The sequence below is a fragment of the Scyliorhinus torazame genome, chromosome 6, assembly GCF_047496885.1.
Source record: "Scyliorhinus torazame isolate Kashiwa2021f chromosome 6, sScyTor2.1, whole genome shotgun sequence".
NCBI lineage: Eukaryota > Metazoa > Chordata > Chondrichthyes > Carcharhiniformes > Scyliorhinidae > Scyliorhinus > Scyliorhinus torazame.
The window spans coordinates 188,786,265-188,811,247 of NC_092712.1; the positions used below are offsets into that span (position 1 = coordinate 188,786,265).

The 24,983-nt window shown below is 40.7% G+C and overlaps 1 long non-coding RNA gene across 2 annotated transcripts; it reads right to left on the reverse strand.

The window, feature by feature from the left end:
- Positions 1-1,204: 1,204 nt before the first annotated feature.
- On the reverse strand, positions 1,205-23,493 carry LOC140425185 (uncharacterized). 2 transcript variants are annotated; one of them, XR_011947779.1, is made up of 5 exons: positions 23,350-23,493; positions 16,129-16,235; positions 13,937-14,113; positions 11,655-13,022; positions 1,205-2,446 (listed from the first exon to the last, which is right to left on the reverse strand). It is a non-coding gene; the product is annotated as an uncharacterized lncRNA (long non-coding RNA). The 2 variants fall into 2 exon arrangements; XR_011947780.1 differs by lacking the exon at positions 13,937-14,113.
- Between the last annotated feature and the right edge of the window lie 1,490 nt (positions 23,494-24,983).

A 24,983-nucleotide genomic window follows, 5' to 3' on the forward strand; every position in this document is an offset into this window, starting at 1 on the left:
CAGGTCTTCAGTTGGATGTTCTTGCTTTCAGTCTGTAATGGGTTTCACTGGAGATCCATCTGCAGTCTCAGAAAAAGCAATCAGGAAGCATTTTTGGATAAAGAGAGAGAGCTCATCACAGCTTCTCCTCTTCGCATTCAGGAGAGTTCTTCTTGGGTTTTCTGAAAACATCCCACCTGGCAGGACCCAATCACTGTCTGTTGCCAGGCAGAATACGGTCTTTGGCCAATCCATTGGCCACCAGCCAACCAACTGAACCAAATCCCTCTGAACTCACGGGTGCCAGAAAGTCTGAGTTCCTCTGTTCAAAAGCTAAATCTTCATAGCACAGTGTACTATTTTTGAAACTTTTGAGTTCCTCAATTCCTCTGCTCGACATAAAGGAATTTGTCTATTAAATATCCATGGATCAAAAATGAGAATAACAAAGTAAAATGAATTGGAAATAAGGGAATCAACAGGAAGTGTCCTTGTAATGATTTGATATCACTGAAAAATTAACACCAATTAGTTTTAGAAAGTTATCAGGCAGTCTGTCATGTGACTTCAGAGAAACAAGAGTAAATTCATGAATTCCATCTCCTGATACAGAGCTCCACATGGTGGAAGTACTTATTGGGAATTCAGGTAAAATTATCAGTCGGCTGGAAATATTTTCTGTCCTGATCCCCATGCCAAAATTGCCATCAAATATTCCCAGTGTGTGAGACTCCATAATGGGATCATAGAACATACAGTGCAGAAGGATCTGCACTGACCCACTTAAGCCCTTACTTCCACCCTATCCCGGTAACCCAATAACCCCTCCTAATCTTTTATAAAATCTATATCACGTTCTCTGGGCTGGATTCTCCCAAAATGGGACCATGTCCCCATGCCGGCGTAAAAAAGCTGGAGTTTTACTCCAGAGATTCTTGGAAAAAAGATTTCAATGCCTGCAGGGGGCTAGCAGGGACCTGGACTGATTCACACAGCTTTAGCTGCAGATACGGGCCCCCGCACTTCAGGTTCGAAGTCCGCGCATGCGCACGGCGGCGGCCTCCAGCGACCGGGCCTAGCTCCATGGCGGACTCAGACCGCGGAGTCACACACAAAAATTAGACCCCCCCCCCCCCCGATCGGCCACGTGCCCGAGTATCTAACAGTGCGGAACCTATAAGACCCCCTCCCGGTGTCCGATCTCTCCACCCCCACCAGGGCGACCACGTACTGAGTCCACAGCTGCCACGCCAGCATCCCGACCGGCAATAGGTGGTTAGTTCCAAGCCATCAGGAACTCGGCCGGTCAGGAGTTGAGGGTCGCTGGGCTGGCCTCTGTCAATGGGCCCCCAGCCATGCACCATACTCCGGAATCACGCTGATTCTCGGGTCCTTGAGGATCGCTGTATGGCACCATGCCCGATTTTGGCGTGAAGGTGGATTTTCCGCCCTGCATCGAACGCAATTTTGGCACAGGGCTGCGGAGAATCAGCCTTTGTATTTCATTAGCCTTGGACAGTGTCTGAATGGGATCATACGCAAAATCAACAGTTTGCACTTATTCCTTTCCATGCATTCTCTGGAGATCTTTGGTTCATTGTCTGTTCATGCTTCATCCTGAGCGATTTGTCTTGGCAGTTTCTGTCAGTGGTGGTTTGCCACTGCCTTCCACTGTCTGGAGCAGAGTGAGGCGGCAGCTTCCAAGTCTACCTCAGCTGGAACAAGAATCAAGCCCATACTGTTGGCATTAATCTTAACCACAAGTAGCCATCCAGCCAATGGAGCACACCAGATCCCTTGCATTTAAGCAGCATCTTTAATGTAGTGAAACATCCCAAAGGAGGAAAGACAGGCAGAGAGGTTTAGGGAGAGATTTCCAGACCTGTTACTCTGGATATCATTAAAATACAGGAGTCAAAATTTTGAAATGTTTATATGTTCATATGTCACACATTAGTCTTAATATGTCACACTTTATGATGGCTCAAAGCAATATTTCTAAAAGGAGATGCAAGAAAGCCAATCAATCCCCTGCATTCTGAAATTCACAATGAGTTAACAATGTCTAACTAATCTCAGTTCCAGTTACTGTTCTCACAGGATGTACTCGAGCAGTGACTTTAAAGGTATAGACCAAATCAACAGCTAGGTTTTATAACGGTGCTCCAGCCTCAGATGCCCTTGAATAGGGCAGCACGGTAGCATAGTGATTGAAACTATGGCTTCACAGCGCCAGGGTCCCAGGTTCGATTCCCGGCTTGGGTCACTGTCTGTGCGGTGTCTGCATGTTCTCCCCGTGTCTGCGTGAATTTCCTCTGGGTGCTCTGGTTTCCTCCCACAAGTCCGGAAAGATGTACTGTTAGGTAATTTGGACATTCTGAATTCTCCCTCTGTGTATCTGAACAGGCGGCGGAGTGTGGCGACTCGGTGCTTTTCACAATAACGTCATTGCAGTGTTAATGTAAGCCTACTTGTGACAATAAAGATTATAAAGAAAATAATAATATCACAGGGGATCTACTCATTTAAATATGAAGCATTAATAAACATAACAAATTTCTTGCAGGCAGTTGGGGAGCAATTCTAACATTGAAATAAAAGTTTAGCATGGCTATTTATATTGGTACTAATCATTGCAAACGTTGATACTTGTCACAGTTCACTTTCTCCCTCCCATCCAATATAAAAAGTTTATTTGTCGAAATGTATTGTGTGTGGGGGCTGATATTAATATTATTTGCAACAAAGTCTGTTCTTTTATATGCTGCTTAAACAAGGTACATTCTGAGGAAGCTGATAATCACTTGGTGTGCTTCTGTTATATATAGATATTGGTAATAGACAGTGTTACCATAAATCTGTGGCATATTCCTTTTTGGAGTGAATTTCCCTTTCTTTGTTTGTCTTTGCTCCACTTTTCAGGGTTTCCACTGATTTTCCTATCAATCCCTGGAAAACCCCAGTGGAATTTTCTGCTGATTGTGTATTAGTACCCACGTGGCAAATGATATTCAAACCCTCTTAATACCTCTGTTGGAAGATGTTAACAACTTAAAGGCTTTCTACATTTCCCCCCCCTACTTTGTAGAATAGATTAAGCCTGAATTTCCATCAGGGTTGCCCCAGTCTCCCACAATAACTTAAACTGGAGATCAGCAGAACTCTAAGAGAAGCAGCTATTCAGCAATGTTCAGCTTTTTCTCCAGATTTCCTGACACTGGAGATCCCATGCATGTTCTCCTTTCAGCGCTCTGGGAAGGTTTCTGATTCATCTAACATATCTTTAAATTCTTACTCTTCTGCAAATGTCCAGGTTCCTTCTCTATCCTCTTTAATGGGGTCCATTTTCACTCTTCTCAGGGCTGGTGAACTTCATTTCACTGGGTGTACTCACGATTATGACACTGTGGGCCTGATGGGTTGGCAAAGTGGGAACTGTCAGTGTTGGAAGTGCCGGCCCTTGGATCCTCGCAAAAAGGGCCTTGGCGGGAGAGGCTCTGCCCCTTATAAGACCTCAGCGAGAAATCCCAGGATCAGGCACATCCACATCTCAAGCATTTTCAAAGTCATTCCGATGAACTTCTGCTCAAGTTACAACAGGCCTCCAGTCGAACAGCTGAAGTATTGAGCTCCTAAAAGTTACAGAGTACACTGACTAGTAGCTATATTAATAGCTACCTTCCATATTATCTTTCAAACTTATTTGTTATTGGCAAAATCTCACAACTGTCTTGTTCTAATGTTTAAGATACTCAGTTCCTTCATACCACATGCAATTAGAGATGGATACATTGGCAGAGGAGTTAGAAACCATGGACAATGTATATAATTACATTCTCATCGTTCCTCATGGGTGAAAATATGGTATCAGCATGCACCTGAACAGAATTTGTTTTAGAGATGCCATAGCACAGGTTGTCCATTTAATTTGTGTGGTTAATACAAATATGGGCCTTTATTTTATGATCACCAGACAGGGACTTGTAAAATGCCATGGGAGTCATGTCTGCCACCCACCTCTGCCCTCTCACAATTTTGCCAGCAGGCAGGAATGTGCCGGGTGGCCCACCCACCAGAGGGCTCATCACTCTTGCTGCTGGAATCTAACCAGTGGAGAGGGATAGAGGTCCATGCTAAGTGTACAGTCTCACTGTCAGGCTGGAGGCAGACAGTGATGGTAGGAAGGCATGGGAGACGTACCTTCTTGACAGTCCCCTCTCAGGTATTTCTCTGGCTCACTCCTGCCCTCTCTGTGTGTATACACCAGTCCCTTCACCCCCTTACTTACCTCCTGGACTGGTCCTGGCAACACCCCTTCCCTACTTAACTTTCACTCCAGATCTGTCTCCTCAATGTTGGGAATTGTTGCAGTCCCAGCACTGGTCACTGCTCTCAGGGACACCACTGGGAACTTGAGAGCTACTGGCCGTTTGATTTATTGTGGGACCTCTTATCCTGCTTTACACATATTAACACCCTTCTGAGTGTCAATGGGGGGGGGGGGGGGGGGGGAGTTGGGCAGGGATCCCGACAACCCATTAAATCCAGCCCTTGATGTTCACTTTGCTGAAAAAGGTGATATATAATTATTGTGTATTGAGCTGTAGCCCCAAATATAAAGCACTCCAGATGTGCTACTTTTCCTTTTTTTGTGGAGAACAAAGAAGTTAAAATTCCAATGTGACAATGAGTCAGATTCTGGTGTGCGAAGGAGCAAGTATTATGAACCAGCTCAGTGTAATGAAAAATGTTCCCCAGTTACAAAGCCTGGATTTGTATTTCATCCACAATTTTCCGCTGTCTTCTTCTGAATGTGTTAACTAATGATGAATACATGTTTGCACGGGCTCTAGCACCTCTAAGCACCTCACCTACATGACCACTCGTTACATGTGAATTCAAGCAACAAATGCAGGCATGCTATTTTTAACAATATGGGGGGAGGCATCACACTCAAGGCCAATCCTGTCGTCCACCATGGTCCCAATCGGGCAGGTTGAAAAGGATGTCACTAATAACAAGTAGAATTATGATTTTGCCCTTCTCTTGCTTAGCGGTATTGGGGATGAAATTATTCATTGACTTTCGAACAAAATAGGCTAAAAGCGAATTGACAGCCTGTTTTACACAGCCCCTAATTTAGTTTTTATTTTGAAGTTGATTCATTATCAGACCATTTTGTGTGACTGCTGTTGATCAATGTCACCCCCACTGAAGCCAATCATCATTACTGCTCTTTTGAGGTCAGGTGACTCAATAAAGCCTAGTGATCGGCACTAGGGTCTTTCTGGTATGTAAGACTCAGTGCTGCACTCTGTCATCAGGGAGGCCATATTGCATGATTAATAAGTTGATTCCAATTATTGGAACCTATTCACATGTGTTCGCTTGTTTTCTGGATGAGAAATAAAAGTTGGGTGCAAAGTGTGTGCATCATTATTTTAATTCTTAAATGCACTAGCAACACTTGTCTTAATTAAGGTATAAATGAATCGATAGAATCTAGAAGTGAAATAGGTTACTCTTAATTGATTCATATCCAAGCATTTATTAACAGAGAATTCACCCATGAAAAGTCATATATTGGAGATAAAATATGTAGGCAGTCAGTCTACAGTAATATACCTGCAGTATTGTGCGAGTTGCTGTTTTGTCTAGCTGTTAGTCACTAAGTGTTGCATAAATTGTTATAGTCCAGTATTTTGTACTTTGTTTTGACAACTTGATATTGTCTTGATGTAAATAAAAGATATATAACTTCTCCTAAAGCTATTCATTTTGCCTAATCTTTAACAAGTTATTTTATCGACAGCGGAATTGACATCAACTTGAGATAACTGTTTCCAAGGTTCTTGTGACTGGGGCAAATATCTCATGCTACAGACTGGCAGAATGAAGGGACAACTAGGTTCAAAGGGTATTTCACTTTGTAGAGAAAGAAAGAAATCCAGGTGAACATTTTTCATTTAGCTAAAAATGTTAATCATTATTTACTTTGATAGGAAGGAAATTAAAACAGAATCTCAGAAGGGAGAGAACGAGTAAATATCAGACAAGAGTGCATTTGGAAATGATTGAAGATTGCAGAGGCTGCCGGTGCAGAACTGATGAGCACTAATTGCACGTACAAACACAAGAAAAGTGTGTAGAAAGCATCATCAGGCTCATCACACTCATCCCATTCTGAAAACCACATATATATAATTTGCCCACTCCACAAGAGTGGAGATTGATTGGCAAGCTGATCAAGAGAATCAAATTACCTTAACGTTTGAGTGCAGTCTGATAGTGTGCCATGAATGTACCTAGTCACACAAATTCAACAAGACATAATAGAATGCAACCTGCCCAGCAAAAGATAGAAATATTACTAGCGACAGCAACAGCAAACAGTCAAGTGGCAGGATGAGATGCGTCTTTCCCAGTAACGAGATTAGAAGGCAACTAGATAGAAGCAAACGTGAATCTCCTGTTAGTGGGAACAACGTACCTAGACAATTGCGAGGTCAGTGAGGTATATACATGCTAATTTCCAGACTAAAGGATTGTGAGAGGGGAACATATTGAAATATATAGAATGCAGAATGAAAGGAGAACAATGGTATAATTACCAGCACCCTCAGATGCAAGGGAGGCCAGTTTACATCTCATGGCCTGTAGGCCAGTTTTACTCAAAGCAGCCTCTAGGTCTTACAGCCAAGGCAGTGCAGAAATCTTCATAAAGGCAGTTTAGCAGCACAGTACCACAGTGGTTATAGCACTGTTGCTTCACAGCGTTAAGGTTCCGGGTTCGATTCCCGGCTTGGGTCACTGTCTGTGCGGAGTCTGCACATTCTCCCTGTGCATGGGTTTCCACCGGGTTTCCTCCCACAAGTCCCGAAAGACGTGCTGTTAGGTGAATTGGACATTTTGAATTCTCCCTCTGTGTACCCGAACAGGCGCCGGAATGTGGCGACTAGGGGATTTTCACAGTAACTTCATTGCAGTGTTAATGTTAGCTTACTTCTAACACTAATAAAGGTTCTTAATTTTTATTATGTACCTTCACTGGACCAGGACAAGACTTGAATAGCCTCCTTGCATTGTGTGGTAACTATAATCTGGTTTTGACTTATGGATCTATTTAAATTGAATGTTGTTGGGGGAAAGGGGAAGTCTTAAAGAGTTCAGGGATCGTGGATATATTTTAGAACTAGGGATATGCTCTACATAAACTGTGTGTGTGTGTAATTGTCTTAGTATAGCCCTGTTTATGTGTATTTGTCTTTTCTTTTATTTAATAAATAGTCTTTAATAATTGTTACACAATGAGTGGGCTGCTTATTGTCACTAGGATTTTACTTGACACCTCACACCATTTGAAAAACAAAACTATACACCCCCATAAATCAGTGTTCCAAGTTGGTATACCTTGCAGATAACAACAGTGTGATTCGTGACAAGTGATTAAATGACAAATAGTATTTGGGGTTGTGCAAAAAGGGGCAATGAGTATCAAAGCAATAATTAATAAAGACAGTTTTAAGAATACTGCAAAGCTTTATGCGTCCTAATATGAAAGGACATTAAAAACAAAGAATATACAATTTAGATTCATAATATTAATGCCAAAGATAGAAAACTATAGTTATGAAGCTGGCCTTCCAAATGGAAAATCTATGTCTCCAGTCAGAGCTGAATTGCACTGGTAGCCCAAATCAGCAAGTGATTCCCAATCTTTAGCCATGCAAATTTATGCATGGCAAGGATTGCAAGGGATTCCCTAGGGAATCCCACTATACAGCTGCCATTTCAAACAGAATTAAGTGCTTTCCAATCATCTATGTTGACGCTTGAGCGATTTTGAAGTGGTCAGCTGGACATTGACAGCACCCAACTCTAATTTAAGTAGTCCAGGAGCTGTCAATCATGTTTATAAACATTGTGGCTGGAGCATTCAGAGTTACTCAAGTGTGAAGGGAGGTGAATGGAGCAATTCTGACAGCTATGTATTTCTGTGGGAGCTGTCAATCACAGCCTCGTAAAATCAATATCACATAGATATGAATGAATGACTTGCAGATCAAAGATCTGAGGGGGTTTAAACACAGCTGACTAGTTTTCTCTTTCCAGGAATTGACAGTTGCTGCTTCCTGGGTCATAGCCAGCAGGTGTATTGCCCAGGTGAGCGTTAAAGCAGTCATTTTGTTCACTGCCTCTGTCAGGACTGCTCTCTAGCTTCCAGACAGGGGTCTCTCTTCTGGCGGGTTTCCCAACAGGGGTCTCTTTTCTGGGGGAGTTCCTGAAAGGAGTCCCTCTTCTGGGGGGATTCCTGACAGGGGTCACTTTTCTGCGTGGTCTGTGGGGGGGGGGGGGGGGGGGGGGTCTTTTTTCTTTGGGAGTCTCTGGGAGGTTCCTTTATTTAGAAGGTCTCTGTGGGGTTCCTTTATTTTGGGGATTTCTGAGGGTACTCTTTATTTGGGGGTTCTCTGTGGGGTGGGTGATGGGGGAACTCTGGTGGGGTGAGGTGGGCAGCTCTTGCATTGTCAGGGGTGTGGACCTCAGATGGACCTTGGGGGGCAACTCCTTTAAAAAGATACCCCCTTGGCCCGTGTCAATAATTCCCGTCCACATGATTACCAGCCCAGAGAATTGGAGAATCACGTGGGCCCAGACAATATGGTGTCCGGCCAGCTAAGTGGATTCAAATGGGTTTTATGACGTTGTGCAGGGCGCAAATCTCGATCCCGACACCAATGGGGGCCGGAGCATCAGGAACGGATCGGTGCCGGGCGACCTCTGCATTCTCCACCTCATTGGGAACTCCACTGTTGGCAGCATGAGGCGGAGAATTTCACCTTGGGGCAATTATCATTGCAGTGTAGTTTAAGAGATTTAATGGACTTATTTTTTAACTGTGAAAGAAATAATAGGGAGAATAGGGGAAAATTACTTTGCCCAGCAGGGGAGGCAGTGCTGAGGGATCAGCAACTTAAAATTTAGAAAAAGCATTAAGGTGAAGAATTGGGGGCATGGAATATCTTGCACAGGGAATGCGTGAGCAAAGAATCTAACGTATTTCTCAACTGAACAGTGGTTAAATATTAAAGCAGAAGAGCTTTGGGAGTAAAGTAGGCCAGGACTAGTCATGGACTGTTATGGGAAAGAGTTTGTTGGACACTAAGGGCCAAATAAATAGCCTTCCATTCTGTAACTCTTTATGGTTCTATTGAAATCACAGAAAGTATTAATATGCCTTTATCAGGATGATGTTAATGATAAACTATTTTAAAAAACTAGTTCTGAGGGCAGAAGTTCCAATGATGCACAGATATATGCATTCCCAATAGGGATTGGGAATGAAATCCATACTCCTTTTCCTTTCCGAATGCATCATATTGACACTAATTGTAGTGCTTCTACTGATGTTCTGCTTGAAATTAGTTAACTCCACACACTCCAGCAGCTTTGCCTGGAAATTTCTATCTAGGTTGTAAACATGAACACACTTGTTCAAACACTAAGGACACTTGGTAAAGTTATTAAAAATCAGTACATTCCCATCTTCATTATGCAGATAAACAATATGAGTACAAGTGCCCCATATTTAAGGATGTTACTGGGTCTCAGGGAATGGATCAAAGGGGAGGGAGGGGTGCCTGGGGATTGCATGCCGGTCGACTTCCAACCACCTTTGGCATTTTACATTTTACCAACAGCAGGGAATGTGGAGGATGCCCTTCCATCCAGAGTCTAACTGAAACTATTAAATGGCCACTTAAGGGTCTCGTATTGCCACGGCAATTTACCAATGACAGATGAGCTGCTCACCATGTGGGAAACTGCCGAGTTTATACCTGCAGGCTTGTGGTAGGGGTGTCTCCTAAGCAGGCACCGGGTGACCCACAGAGGAACCCTTGGCGGCAGAGCCCACTGTCTTGGAGACAACCCTCCTCCAGTCATGAACAAACCTCGCTGCCCCACCTTCCCTCGTTACCCTGCAATGTCACTGACTTTATTTGAGGTGGACAGAGACTCTGCCCTGAAAAGGCCATCTTTACACTCCAATATAGTCTGTAACCCTAATTTATAGGTCTTGCTTTAATTAATACCTTTTTGTTGTACTTGGCCTCAGCTTTGGTGGCAGTGTATAAGATGGGTGGCAGATTTTCAGCCATTATAAATTTATAGACGTGCAATCCAGAGCTCCATGCAGGCATGTAGACATGCAGGTGTAGAGCCATGTCTTGGTTATATAACTGCCAAGACCCAGTAACGCACACCCAACAGTATCACTCTGGAAGGAGCAGATTACAATCTGTCTCTCCGCCTCAGATGGCAGCTTCAATCTCTGCGCACATGTTCTGCAGGCATTGCTCTTTTTCTTTCATTTCCTTTTTGTTGAACTACATCAGTCACATTGTGAGAAAACTATTCAATCATATTCTTCAAAGGAATCATTTTTCAAAACTACAATTGAATATGAGAACATATTAATACAGAAAAATATGTTACTGTGCATTCAAAATAAAGCTATTAGCCTACAGTGGTGTAGAGGCACTTTTGAAACAATAGGGCCAGATTGTTTTGCCTCCACCTGGTAGGAGGAGTGGGCAATGAGTCCCCAAACAATTGTGGCACAAACCTGCATGATGTTCTGGTGGTGATCACTTGGCAGCTGAGTGGGGTTTTTCTTGATCATGAATCATGAATCATAAAATTTACAGTGCAGAAGGAGGCCATTCGGCCCATCGAGTCTAAACCAGTCGCTGAAAGAGCACCCTACCTAAGCCCAGACCTCCCCCCTATCCCCGTAACCAAGCAATCCCTAACCTTTGGATACTATGGAGCAATTTAGCATGACCAATCCACCTAACCTGCACCTCTTTGGACTGTGGAAGGAAATCGGAGCACTCGGAGGAAACCCACGCAGACACAAGGAGAACGTACAGCCTCCATACAGATAGTGACCTGTGGCAGTTGGTATTAGGGGTATTACGGTACATAGGTTGGCGGTACCTGATGCTGTAAGATCTTTGGTGTTGGCGGTACCTGATACTGTAAGATCATTGGTGAAGCCTGCCTGCTGGTTCCGCCCAGTAAGGCGGAGTATAAGAGTCTGTGTTTCTCTAGCTGCTGCATTCTGTACCTGCGTTGCTGGGGGAATCACATAGTTCAATAAAACCTTCAATTGTCCTACAATCTTGCTTCGGGAGTTATTGATCGTGCATTATGACCCAAGCCGGGAATCGAACCTGGTGCCCTGGCGCTGTGAACCAACAGTGCTAACCACTTGGTGACCATACTAACCATTGTGCCACTCTTGAACGCAGAGGGTGGTGGTCACAGGGTGGAGTTGACACATGAGTGCAGCCCAGTATATTACCAAAACTTAGAATTCTTTCTTGCTGGACAACAGTATCTATGGGCATACTCTGGTTAGCTTTTGTGAGGAGCGCAACAATAACCTGCTTGACATAGACAGAGGACAGAATATTTGCTCGTGTAGTGCCCACATAAAAGTACAAGCCTACATACATTAGAGCTTTTCAGCAACAGATAATTCATTTATTCCACTCCTGCTTACTGTCGTGAGAACTCTGACATTTCTTTCGAGTCCTACCAGTCACTGACAAACATGGATAAACATGATATTGTAGGTCAATGGCTACCATAGAATTATCCTGTATAATCACCTTGTAGACAGAGGAGCTGAATTTCCTTGGAGCTGCTCTTGTTCCACCATCACTTAACGTCACTTGAAATGAGGCAGAATTCCTGGTTACCTATCGAAACAAGTCAGTGAATTTCCCATCACTGAAAATACATGAGTAGCTGGTCAATGAGATTCAAATGAGTTTGTCATCAACAGTTCCAGTCTCTTGCTGATGGTGTCAGGTAGATGACCAAATTATTCTCGCCCACTGTCTGTCCAATGCCTGCCAAAACTTAAAAATGGCTCCCACAGCCCATAACTAGGAGTTTCTACCCAAGGGCAGAATAATTCCAAAACATTAATATTTTAGATTAAATAAAAGCTTACAATGTTTCTATAATTAATGTCAAATTGAAGATATATGTAATAAACATATATGATTTCAATATTTGCATCACTTGGGTTTTCTTAATTTCACGTTTGGGCCTGTTGTAGACTAATTGTAAGAAATTGAATGCTACAATTAATCAACAGCTCCATTATTGCGTCATGTGACTATCAGATAAGATTGACCTTGGCATTTCTCCATGTAACAATTTATATCTTACTATAAAATCAATATAAAGCAAAATTTGAAAAGCACATGTGGAGTCACAAACTTCTCAGTTTTTTAGTTTATTTCCATTAAACGCATAACGTTTTTTGGATGACTGTGCGGAGTTTGCTCTTTCTCCTCATGTCTGCATAGATTTCCTCTGGGGGTTCCAGTTTCCTCCCACAGTTCCAAGATCTGCAAATTAGGTGGATTGGCCCTTAATGTCCAAGGGTTAGGTGGGGTTAGGGGGATAGGGCAGGGACGTGTAGGGTCTTTTGGAGATCAGCGCAGACTAGATGGGCCAAATGGCCTCTTTCTGCACTGTATGGATTCAATGATAATATCCTGTGCTGTCAATCTGTATGACTGGACATGTTGAGCATTTTTACTAGATTGGAAACAAATGTTTTATTCTGTTCAAAGATTTTGGTGTCAGAAATTTAAAGCTTTTGCATGCGTATGTTATATTGAATATACACACAGACTCACAGGAGTTCAAGGAACTGATAGTGATGAAATGGATTCATTATATATCCCACACTAACTGAGGAACTTGTGCTAAGGCGTGCAGCATCAACTGTCACTTCAGCAAATTGACAAGGCAAGAGTGATTTCCGGCCTTGGTCCAGGAACCAATTCCCCATGTATACCATTTCTCCTCTGCGAAACTTAGTTCCGACTTAAAATGTTTTGACTTTCATGGTTATCAGGAACCAATTGTGTCATACGTCTGAGGACTGCCTGTACTGGGGATGCTAGGAATCTGGCATGAAAACAGAAAATGTTGAAAAACCTCAGCAGGTCTGACAGCATCTGTGGAGAAAAAAAACAGAGTTAATGTTTCCAGTCCATATGACTCTTCTTCAGAACAAAAAGGATACTTAGGATTCATGCATTCATGCTCTCATGTTTCTGTTTTAAATCAGAAAACATTAAAATCCTTTGTGGTACAATGGTTATTAAAAAACAAGTGTTCTAAGTGGTATGTATAGGCAGGACATGAATGAGGATGTTAGAAACACCGAAAATGTAACGGCGTATTCAACAACTGAGTACTTAACATATTCAAGGGGAGGATTTTTCATATCAAACAGGCCCTGATTTCAGTCATACCATCAGGAGAGCACAAGTAGAGATTTCTACATGTAAGGAATGAAAATCAGAAATGAGTCACTCCAAAGCTTTTCGCCAATTGGATTAACAACACATCAAAACGTTTGCTGCCTTCCTATGGTTTGGATTTTGACAGGCACAGCACTGGTGCAAAAACAAAATACAAAAATAACAGAACAATAAATAATATTTCATGAATGAATATGAGAAACATAAGACCAAATGGAATTTAGGAAGCATGGTTATATTAAAGACATGTGACTTTAATGTAATAATTTCGAAGAGAAAAATCAGATCAACATGACACAGGTTTAAATAAAAGATGTTCTGAGGAATGAAAGTCATTATTCAAGTCACCAGATGATGCTTATGTCAGGTTCACAGCCATTCGGTATGACAGACTTGAGTTGATGTGGGCGATGGAAATATTTTAATCATATGGTGCAAGGGATCATTTCACTGCGGTTAGAAGCAGTGAATAGAAACAAGAAACTAAAGTAGATGGTTCTCAAAATGGGTTGTGCTGCTCAGGAATTTCACTTTTAAGTTTAACATTGAAGGAAAAGCTTTATGCAATACCAGATGCACAATCCTGAAAAAAAAACACTTCTTACTGAGACAAATGAAGATCGGATGCCAGATCATCGCTGTTGTAATCAGATCAGAACAAACCAGCAAGTTAAGTTTCTGAGCAGAAGGCTATGTGATCCACCAAGTGTATGGCTAAATTGGAGATAATGTACATTTTCAGAGTTCTGCTTGATTTTAAGACACCTCCTTGGAATCTTGAGCTGCATGTAAAAATCCAAGAGCATTTATTGTCAGGACAAAGATGAAGCTGAGGGATCATGGGTCTACTACAGTAACATTTGGGGACCATCATCTTTAGACTCATCAAATCTACATGTAAGATTGGTCATCATGGTAACTATGGATAAAAAACATATATTTTGTTTGCTTAAAAACTTAATTTATAATTATAAGAGATAGGCATTGCTGGAATTGGCATATTAGATATTTATGTGTTAGGATGTGTAACTAGAAAATGGGGATTCTAGAAGACATATATAATAGGACAACTTTGTTTAGGGATACTTGTTGCAGTTTAATCTCTTGTCCACATCACAAATGCTACTTTGTTATATTTCTAGCTGAACTTGGCTAAAAATCATTATCTCATTTGGGGATTTTGATGATTTTTTTCATCACAGATTGATTTATGATTAGATGTTGTGTTTCAGAACAAATTATACAGTTTTCTTTTTAATGGAGTCACAAGCTGCGGACATTGAACATTAAAACCAGATGAAGCAGTTTGTAGAACGCTGACATCTCTGTCCTTGGCCTGCTACACTGTCCCAGTGAAGCTCAACGCAAGCAAAAGGAACAGAGCAGGTGATTTATTATTTTATTCCATTTTCATAGCCGAAAGTGAGACTAAGGGAAGAATGGTGAATTTGATGTTTCTAATGCACTGTACATTAACACACTTAATGCTTTGTGTCTGGCCTTGTCTTACAAAGTCTACCTTCATGATTGGAAAAATGCACAAGAAGAAAAAAATAACATTCAGTTCAGATTACTAGATGGTCCTGTTTTATAACCTTGATGCAAGTTACCAGATAATTTGATATGAAGCAGTACTGGAACAGTTCACAACACAAATGGTCAAGGCTGCTTCCTGTTGTACCAGTGCATCCAAGAGAATATCTAAGGGAGTCCTGAAACTGGTAATAGTCATAAAGAATGAAAGCATTGTAAAATATTTAACTGGAAAATATTTAAGTATTAATAGTAATGTTACCAAGTATATGTTTTCTGTTCACAATATAATAATTGTGAAAATAATTTAATGTAAAATGCTATGTATGATTGTACTTAATGAGGCATGGCTGTATCAATAGGCTAATCTATTTTGTGTATATCATTAAATTTAAGTTCCTGTTCAATGTGTAATTTACCCTGCACAATCATAAAGTTTCAAAAGGAAAGCCCCACAGTTTTCAATTAAATGTATTCACAAGTTATACAATGGCATGAGAATAATTGATAATATATTGTCAATAATATACCCTTGAGATATTTTGTGGTTTATTGAATCTCCATTTTAACATCTTCAGTAATAGGCCATAAATTGCCATAGTTCAGTTTTTACTGAGGATGGCAGTGCAGGGTTTATTTTCAAAAGTATTTCATTTTGGATATGATCCCAGGATACCATTTGAGTTGGTACAGATTCAAGAAAGTTATGAATATTGTTCAGATTATGTGACAGTATATCATTAGCAGAACTCACAAAAGAATATATTTGATTAGAGTAGAAATAAAGGAAACCTTTGAAGCAGCAACAAAAAATGTTTCCTGATAAAAGATTACAAGATTCTTAAGGAACTCATTCATAAAACAATTATAGTTATTTATCTACAGAAAGTGTATTAATGAAGAGGAGGTTCCTACCATTTTTGTAGAATAGAAAGGAAACAGTTATTTATTGGAATTCTCAGATGGAGGAAATAATGTCTGAATTCCTTTTTGTTTTTACAAATACACTTACCGAGAAAGAAAGAGCAAAATTGCAGACAGCTGAGTTGGATATACTGTAATGCAATAAAGGACTTTAAAGAATGAAATATTAACTTCGACAGACATCAAATGTGTGGAGTATAGGCAGGACCAATATAATAGTATTCTCTTTCATTTTTAGGTTACAGCTCCCTCCAGCCCATTTACGAAAAGTAGAAAAGCATGATCAGAGCCTAACTAGCCACTTACTTCAGGAGAAAGAATGCATAGAATTATCACCAACCTTATGCAGTACCGCAAAACGAGACCACAGGCCATTCATTCGGTGAGTCATAAAATATCAAAATTACTGGTATGCAACTCTTTTTATGCATTTGCTCAGTTAGCAGCCTGTTGCAAGAGAAAGATAATTAACAGCAAAGTTACGGTTGAAAGTGGTACCTGATCAATCTGACCAGACTTATCAATACTGGCTCCTAAGAGCTCCCCAGCAACGGGAAATTAACTTCTGCATATGCAAGCACAGAAGGAACCTTTTAAACTTCTCTTCATATTGCTGCAGTTGTGATATAAAACTGAGGTGGTGTGACAAGGATTCCCAGAAACAATCTCATGCCTATTGTCACTATTTACTTCAAATATTCCCACATCCAAACCACATAATTTATTTTGCAACAATATAATGCTGAAAGAAAATACAAAAACTGAATTGGCACTTGACCTTCATTTACTTGCCATGAATATACAAACTGATGAATCACAGGCAATGAGGAGGCATTAAAGCATTTTGAATAAATTCTGCTTAAATTGAAAATGGACTGGAGGTTTATAAAGTTCAGTAATTTCTAGAAAAAAATGGAAGGAATGTTCTTTGTAATATGAGGATAAAGCACAAATGTCTACAATCTAACATATTTGCCTGACATTCATTTTATTACCACAGGAATAGACCTTGGAGGCTTGGAAAACTCTACATAAAAGCTAGTCCAAAAAGGTATTTCCTTTGTACTTACAGCTTTTCTGTCTTATATTTATGACTAACATATTGACTTCTCCATGCACACACATCTGACCAGTTCCTGACAACAGAAAATCATTTCTGCTAACTAGCAGGTGCCTGGAAACTCAATCAGCAATCAGTTTTGTCAGATTCTGCTTCATGAAATGGAGGCTAAAATATTTGTTTCTATTTTTTTTCTACATATCACACGTTTCATTCCATTAAGTATATCAAAGGCAGTAAATATTAATATGGTGATAATGTACTCTGCAGCTGGAGACAGTTTGGACCAAAGACCGAAGAATTTGAATCAAGTCAGTTAATCTTGGTTTTGCAATGTAGAGGTGATTTGTCAATACCACAGTAGATTAAATGTTTCGACAGTCTATTTGTCTGTGAATCATACTTATTTGGGATGAATTTTATATTATTTACACTGGCACTATGGCATCACTGAAATTCCATCAATTTAGTTTCATACTTGTCAATCAGAAAGGAGAACTTTCAAGCAACCAGATTTCACTATTAAATTGAAGCGTTATCAAATGACAAACCTCATTGGGGACATTTGGCTTTAACTCCTGAAATTCTGGCAACAAACAGGCAGCCAGGGGAGAATTGTAAAACAAATATAATCACATTTGAAATGACAAAAAGATTTGATTGTAAATTTTCAATCCCGCAGAAGGCCCAATTAGTTAGCCATGTTTGTCTACATTTAACTTTTAAAAATGTTGCCCAAATTGTTACTGCAGGTGTGAGTTAATAACAATGCAACAAGGGCAAACAGGCATGTGGAACTTGATGTAAACGGGGAGCAATGAGATTGATGGATTGAGAAATTATCAGGAGGAGGACTGAGAAGGAAGATGAGTTAGAATAGTTGAATTCAATGTCTAATCAGCCACAACAAAAGAAATGAAGTCATGGAAAGAAAGTTTGAATCAAGAGAGACAGAAAAAAGAGAAATGAAAAGAAAAAAATTAACCATTTAAGCAATTTTTTAAAAAAAATCTCTTAATTCAGTCAACAGCATGAAGGAATGAGATCCACACTTATACCTGCTCACTTTTTTGGGAGCAAAAATGGTTGATGAAGCATTCTTGAGCTGTTAATTACTAAACCCTCACCGAAATATGCATATATATATTGGCAACTTAATAAAAATCATGGGGAGGTTTAGCACAAGTTTTGATTCCATTAGTCTAATAGCAAATCAATGCAGATCAGCCAGCATCTTGTGAGAATTCACAAAATAGGTCTGTGGTTCTCTTTTGTTGGTTTTCAGTACTGGGACCATGGTTAAGTGGGATGATAAATCCTATTGTGCTGCCAGAGGTGAAAAGATGCAATAATGTCAGTTTATTTCCTGAGGCAAAATATTCCATGCTCTAACAACTCTCTACACCAAGAAATTTCTCTTAACTTCTCCCCTGAATACTTTTGAAGAGATGTGAAATTATCGTTGGTAACTTTTAAATTCATAGCACCTCATCACTGGCTTCCCAACCTTTTCAAACCAGTTCAGAATTTTAAAATCATCTTTTAAATCTCCGTAGTCTTTATTGATTTTGTGAAAGAAGGTCTCCAATATCTTTATTTCTTTCAGAACTATTGTTTCCCAATCATCACTAAATACTGCATTAAGTTCTGTTTCCAAGGCCATTCATTTATCCTGCCCATTATCTATGGGGCTGATGGCATTTCTATACTGGGCAACAAAACTATACATAGTATGTTATCTATAGCCTAACCATTGTCTTGTACAACATTATATTTTGTCACCTTTGTACAGCTATGTTCTAGAACTTTATCTACCTACATTTCCAGAATTACCAGTATGTAGTTGAGTTTCTAGATCTTGGATCATTCATGTTCCTCAACATTGGGTGGATTCCTTTCTTTGGTATGAGAAAGTTTCTATGTGTTCTTCTTTCGTGGAATATGGGTAGGCTGACAATGTGCAATTGTTGCCCACCCCTAATTGACCTTGAGTGGCTTGCTCAACCATTTCAGAGGACAGTTAACAGTCAACTGTTGTCACTAGTCATATAAAGCAGCCAGACAGATTTGGCAGATTTCCCTCCCTAAAGAACATCAGTGACACAGATAGGTTTTTACAGTTTCATGGTCACTATTAGTGAGATTAGCTTTATGTTTCAGATTTATAATTGAATTCAAATGTCACCAGCTGCCATGGTGATTTGGGCCCCTATCCCCAGAGCCTGAGCCTCTATAATATTAGTCAGGTGACATTATCATTATGCCACCATTTCCCCTATTATCTCACATTTCAGAGTATGCATTTATAGCTGCCACTTCTCTGCTTGTTCTGCTAACCTCTCTTTTAACATTAAAAATGAGTGACCTGGAAAACAGAACTTAACGCGGCAGGTCTGCATTATTACATTGCAGGCCACAGAATATACTACCCAGGCCAGTGGCTCCAGCATAACTGCAACTTAATTACAAGGTGTTTTTAGTTTGTTTCCCATGTGATGTAGTACACTAAACAATAGATCAGATGAAGAATGGAATCATCCAGAGATCAACACTGATTGGTGCCTAGTCCCTTCCAGGTGGAGGAAGCTGCAGTCATGGAAGTCTCCACATAACATCACTTGAACACTATCCCCATCTGGAAAATGTAAATACCCATTTAATGGTGTAACGCTGGTGGACCTGTTATTTATTGGAAAAGGTATTAGTTAAACAAATGTTCAGTTCTGACATTCATGTCAGAGGTTGCATTTACGTATTACAGGTAGGTCACCCATTATAATGTTAAAGCACATCACCATGTGGCCAAATCGATTGATGATTTAATTATGGCTATGCCTCGCTACATAACAGTAAATGCTTTAGTTTGAGGGAGAAATGTTGTAGGGAATGATGTCGATAAGATGAGGAAATGCCATCAGCAATGCAATATTCATTTCATATTGCAGATCTGACCAGTTATGTTCATTACTGCAGTTGTACCAATATATAATAAAAAGCAATGGGCAGTGCACCGTTGCTAGCCTCGCTTTGCTTGGGCTTTGCACAAGAATGTGTGTACTTGTGGAGCCCTGACCATGCATTGGTAAGAAACTGCGCAGGCATACATATGTTAACCCTTCCAATGCCTTCAAGGCCAGTGGAGTGGTTTCATGGCTATTAGACCCATCTCTTCTGCTAAGCTGTGGAAGATAGCGGTATTTGAAGTCTGACATCTGGTGCTGCCAAATAAAGGAACGTTTGCAATAAATCATCCTGCAGCAACCCAAATGAAACGAGCGTCCCGAGAGCCTTTCCATATAGAACAGAGAGGGGGCGGGGGGTGACTGAATGATCAAAGGCTGAGCCCGAAACTCACTGTGCTGGTTATACCAGGCCGGGTTTGATCGGACAGCACAGTGCAAATCAATGCTTTAAACCCCGACAGATCTGCTAATGTTAACCTCCACAGACTGAACTTAAAACACATCGGTACACCTCTTGGTTTGCCTTCGTTTAGGTTATTTGGACATTACAGCGAATTAATTTGTAACTGTGAGGATGAGGAAATGCTAAGTGAATACAACACCTTGCTGACGACTCAATTTATCAGTTAGGGGGAAAAGGATAAATATGCATGTCTTACAGAGCGCACTAAAGTAACCGAACGCATTTCCTGTTCAACACTCTTATAAGAAATTAAATTGTGGATTATTAAATCCATCTGTCCTTTCCATTCACGGATGAAAGTGGAAACGGTCAACAAACTCAACACATTGCAGCACACTTGTAGAGAAATCAGACATCAAATTAAAAGAGAAAGGACGCTCTTCTCTTTGCAGTGCGGCTGGCCTTTTGCGGTGCTAAAATTTACACTTTGGTTAGATTGCCATTCTGCCAAAAGATGAAGATTACATAACGCGATGTGGACAACTTTCATTGATATAAGACTACACAGTGACAAAGGGACGGCGCCGTTTAAACCAACCTGCCTTCTCCCCAATTACTGAGTCAACACACTGAGCACTGTCTCTGCCTTCAGGACTCTTGTTTATTCTATCCGTTTACATTGCACACATTCGCCAGCTCCATGAGCAGCGTTACAATGTGTTAGAGAAGTGCATTTGCTTTCTGGATGAACATGATATTAAGCAAAAGGCAATCTGATAATAGAGCGAAGTGTAATGCAAACAGTTTGAACGTTTGTTGGAGCACCGACACGTGCATCTAGCATGTGGAGAATTGAGGTGTCACGGTGATTTGGGAGGTTCGTTGATGAGAAACCAATTCTTTCTCATCGCTACCCTTCCTCCAGTGTTTGTTAATTTGGGCCTGTCGCAGCGAGTAATGTGTATGTGGGCGTTTCACTGTCACTGGTCATTACAAGCACAGATGACAATCTTCAATAGTTATAAAAATGGTGCCTCTTATGAGCCTGACGGAAAGTTGTCATTCTGCACAAACACCATTGCGCTGCAGTTTTATTGAGACACAGCCTGCTTTGATTTTATTTCTGCTTGAAAGTCTCTTGGAGCTAATGCATTGAAGTAATTATTAGATTTACTTTCAGAATAATGTGGGGATAAAACATCAAAGGCCTGATTGAAACTGGAGTGTTCATGTATCTTACTGCTCGCGCTCATTCTGTATCCATTTAATGTTCAGCATTTGAGCCATATTCAATCTTTATCCATCTAAATTCTTCGATTTGCGACGATTTGCACGTACATATTTTGCATTTAAGAAAGGGGGCACCACTTATGCCCCTCCCCACCCAAATAAACCTCGTATCCTCAGTAAAGATAGACTTCAATAAAGCCTGGTCGTAATTCAGCACTTAACATTGGTCATTTAAATAAAATGGGAGTGGGGCAGGCTTATCTCCAGGGATTTCTAGGTCAAAATCTTTGGGGCGGTTTTAGCATCTTGATGTAAAGACGGTATGGAATTAGTGGAGCCTGTTTGGCCGCTAGGGAGGCTAGCGAAGACGCTTCAATATTTCTAAGAGAATATTCCTTTTCCTCCTCCTCATTAAAGAAAGCGGATTTCTATCAAGCCGTTTGACTATTCCACACCTTTAATGCGTCCTTTTCATGATTGTGTTTTGCACCAGAGCATAAAGATTGCAAAGACTGCCAATCACATAGTGCCAGCGGTTTCACATACTAACACAAAAAATAGCACCTCCCTAAATAAACACAAGATAGATATACTGTACACTTTAAGACGTGGAGTGCATTCATCTAGAGGCTGAGAATGTTCATCTTTGCAGAGGACAATTGTGTCTATTCACCGAACAGCCTTGGTCTTTGCCAAATTTCAATATTGGAGCAACATTTAAAAGCTGTGAATTGTTGAGTAGGGCGGGTTTTAATTTACAAAGGAAGATGCCAACTGCAAATATAACCAGGACGGGAGACTCCGAAACCCATAAACCGAGGCGATGAGAGAAATCTCGCGCTTGATAAGTAAAGAGATCCCTGGATATTCCGTCTCCGTAAATGTTAAACTGATGAATGACATTATTTGCTACAATTGCAGGATCAGCACATTTCTAACGTGGCATACTGCTTTGCCTGCGCCTAGTTATTCTTGTTGGAACGCATTTGGTTATTGTCTCCGAAGACCTGCGTCAGAAGCTCCGACAAATCAGAATATGCCAGGAAAATGAGAAGGGGGGGGAGTCAAAAATATGTGTCTTGCATTTAAAAAAAAAAGTGGTATCGTTCACAACACAAACAACTAAACCCATCGCTTATCAATGGAAATGCAAGAACCATTTCAGTCAAACCCGTACGAAAAATATGAAGAAAACGGGGAGGGGAGGTGGTGAATTAACTACAATAATTCCCTTCACACAAGTACCATTAAGAGAAGTGTCTCTACTCTCTGAAAAAATGCATTAACCAATGAGCCATAATGGAATAATATTCGTTTCGGAGCGTTGAGGTTACAACAGTAAAAACAATAACTTGCATTTGTCAGAGAAACCAATATCCCTTTACAGCTGATCACCATTCGTTGTATTTAGTTTCTGCTTATCAAAATTTAGCAATATTAACTTATGATGCATATAAACCCATGGCATATGATGGAAACTATGCAGAACAGTTATTATGAATGTCGAGCACAGTTTTGAGTATGCATCCGTTTTAATTAGAAAATCAAATCGAAGACCGTTATCCTTTTAAATATTGCTTGTGACACGTGAATTATACATGCTTTTGGAGTTGTGGGCTCTGTTCGCTACATTTATAAAGTGTACCACTGTCTCTTTCATATCATCCATGCATCTTGTGGCTGGTGCGGCTGTCAGAGCTGACATTCTTGCTTCATGATGCTCCCTCTCGTCTTATCATCCTCATACCCCATCAAACAGCAATCAATTAGTCTCAGCCTTTTCTGGCACCGAATCCGATACTTTTCCCAAGGATCAAACAGCCACCATCTCTAGCAAAAGGGAGAGAAGAGAAAATACGACCTGGTGGCACTAATGCCACTGGCCCCCGATTAAATAAAACTCACATTCTCTCTCCTTGGTTCTGTCCAGTGCATTTAGCGTTCCATCTCAGTCCATTTTTGTGTGCAAAGTGTTGGAGAGGCGTGGTGTTTGCAAACCTGCACATCTGGACTCTGCCCCACGTGATATTTCCTACACCATCGATAACATCTGCTTCACCCCATTCAGGTAGATTGTGTTCGCCAACATGTGGGTTGATATAACTACTTTCTAACATTCTCGGTTAAAGCCCGAAACGGGGCGATGGAAAATACAATATTTCAGCTCACTGCTTTTGTGGATAGTACATACGATTTAAACGAAACGCTAAACAGCAATGGATTGTGCAAATATTATCCCCCTAACCCCCCCCCCCCCCCCCCCCCCCCCACAGCTGTAAAGCGTGATTAACAAGAAGTCAAGCAGTTCCCAGCCGATTTGGAGAAGGGTGTGGACCCTTAAGGATGCCCATTAGATTAGGGTTGGCGTTTCCCCTCTCTTTGCGAACACACATGTTCCACTGCACAGAGGTGACCAGATCAAGTAACTCCACACAGACACATGTTCGCCATCCAGTTAAAACAAACCTGGAAGCAGGTGTGTGTATCATCTACCGGCCAATCCCCAAAAATTGGCTTACTCAATTTATTCCAAAGTCACTTATTGCCCACCCCTGTTTGTTTCAAATCGGAACCCATTGGCACCAATACGTCTCGATTCAATTTTGAACTATGTTAGAATATAATGTCATTAGAAAACCATGCTTAGACGAGTGTCACTCCATAAATCATGAGCTCCTATATATTTTTTAATTATAAGGTAAGTTGGAAACTCTATTCGTGAGGAATTATTTTTTATAATTTGGCGTTCTTGGATTCGGTCTGCTATTTACGCTGCTACAGATTGTATGAACATCTGGGAATGCCTTGAAATTCCAATCAAACACCTCCACAGGAATGGATGTTTCACTTCAACGTTCAAAGTCACATTAAAGGCAACTAATATTATAAAGCAGCAACATCACTGTGTCGTGGGAAACTTGTTTAGTTTTGCATGTGTGTTTGTGGGGAGGGCACACGTTAACGTTAACATTAACCCTCAGTGGCTCGGTCTCCTCTGCTCACAGTGCCTAGGTGAAGAATACTATTTATGAGTGTATAATGAGCACCCCTACCCCACACTCACCTCTCTCCTACCCACCTTGTTAAACTTTGTGTTTAGGTTTTTTAAAAGGTGGAATTTTTTAAAAAAGGCTTACATCATTTTATGGGGACAAACGGTCACTTCTGAGGATTCCCGGGCAGCACTTCAAGTGAAATCATGTGCTTTGGAAGAATTCGATACTGTACAAAGTCAGAATATGTGCCAAAGCCGAGAGCTTACAGAACACCACGGCTTTTTTTCTTTTTAAAAAAACTTGCCTTTAATAACACTCCAACTCACGGTTCATAACATGATTAGCCTTCTAGAAAGGTTATTGCAATAACATTTACAGAAGATGGCTTGACAGTCTTTCTGCCGCATAGCCTGTGGCGTTGTCACCCTTATTGATCACTACAAGCAGCAGGGTTCTGTCATCGCCGACCAACTCTCTCAAGAAAAGTTTCAGTAATATCCTGAACGATAATACTGATCTAGACCCAATGACCTTCATCTACTC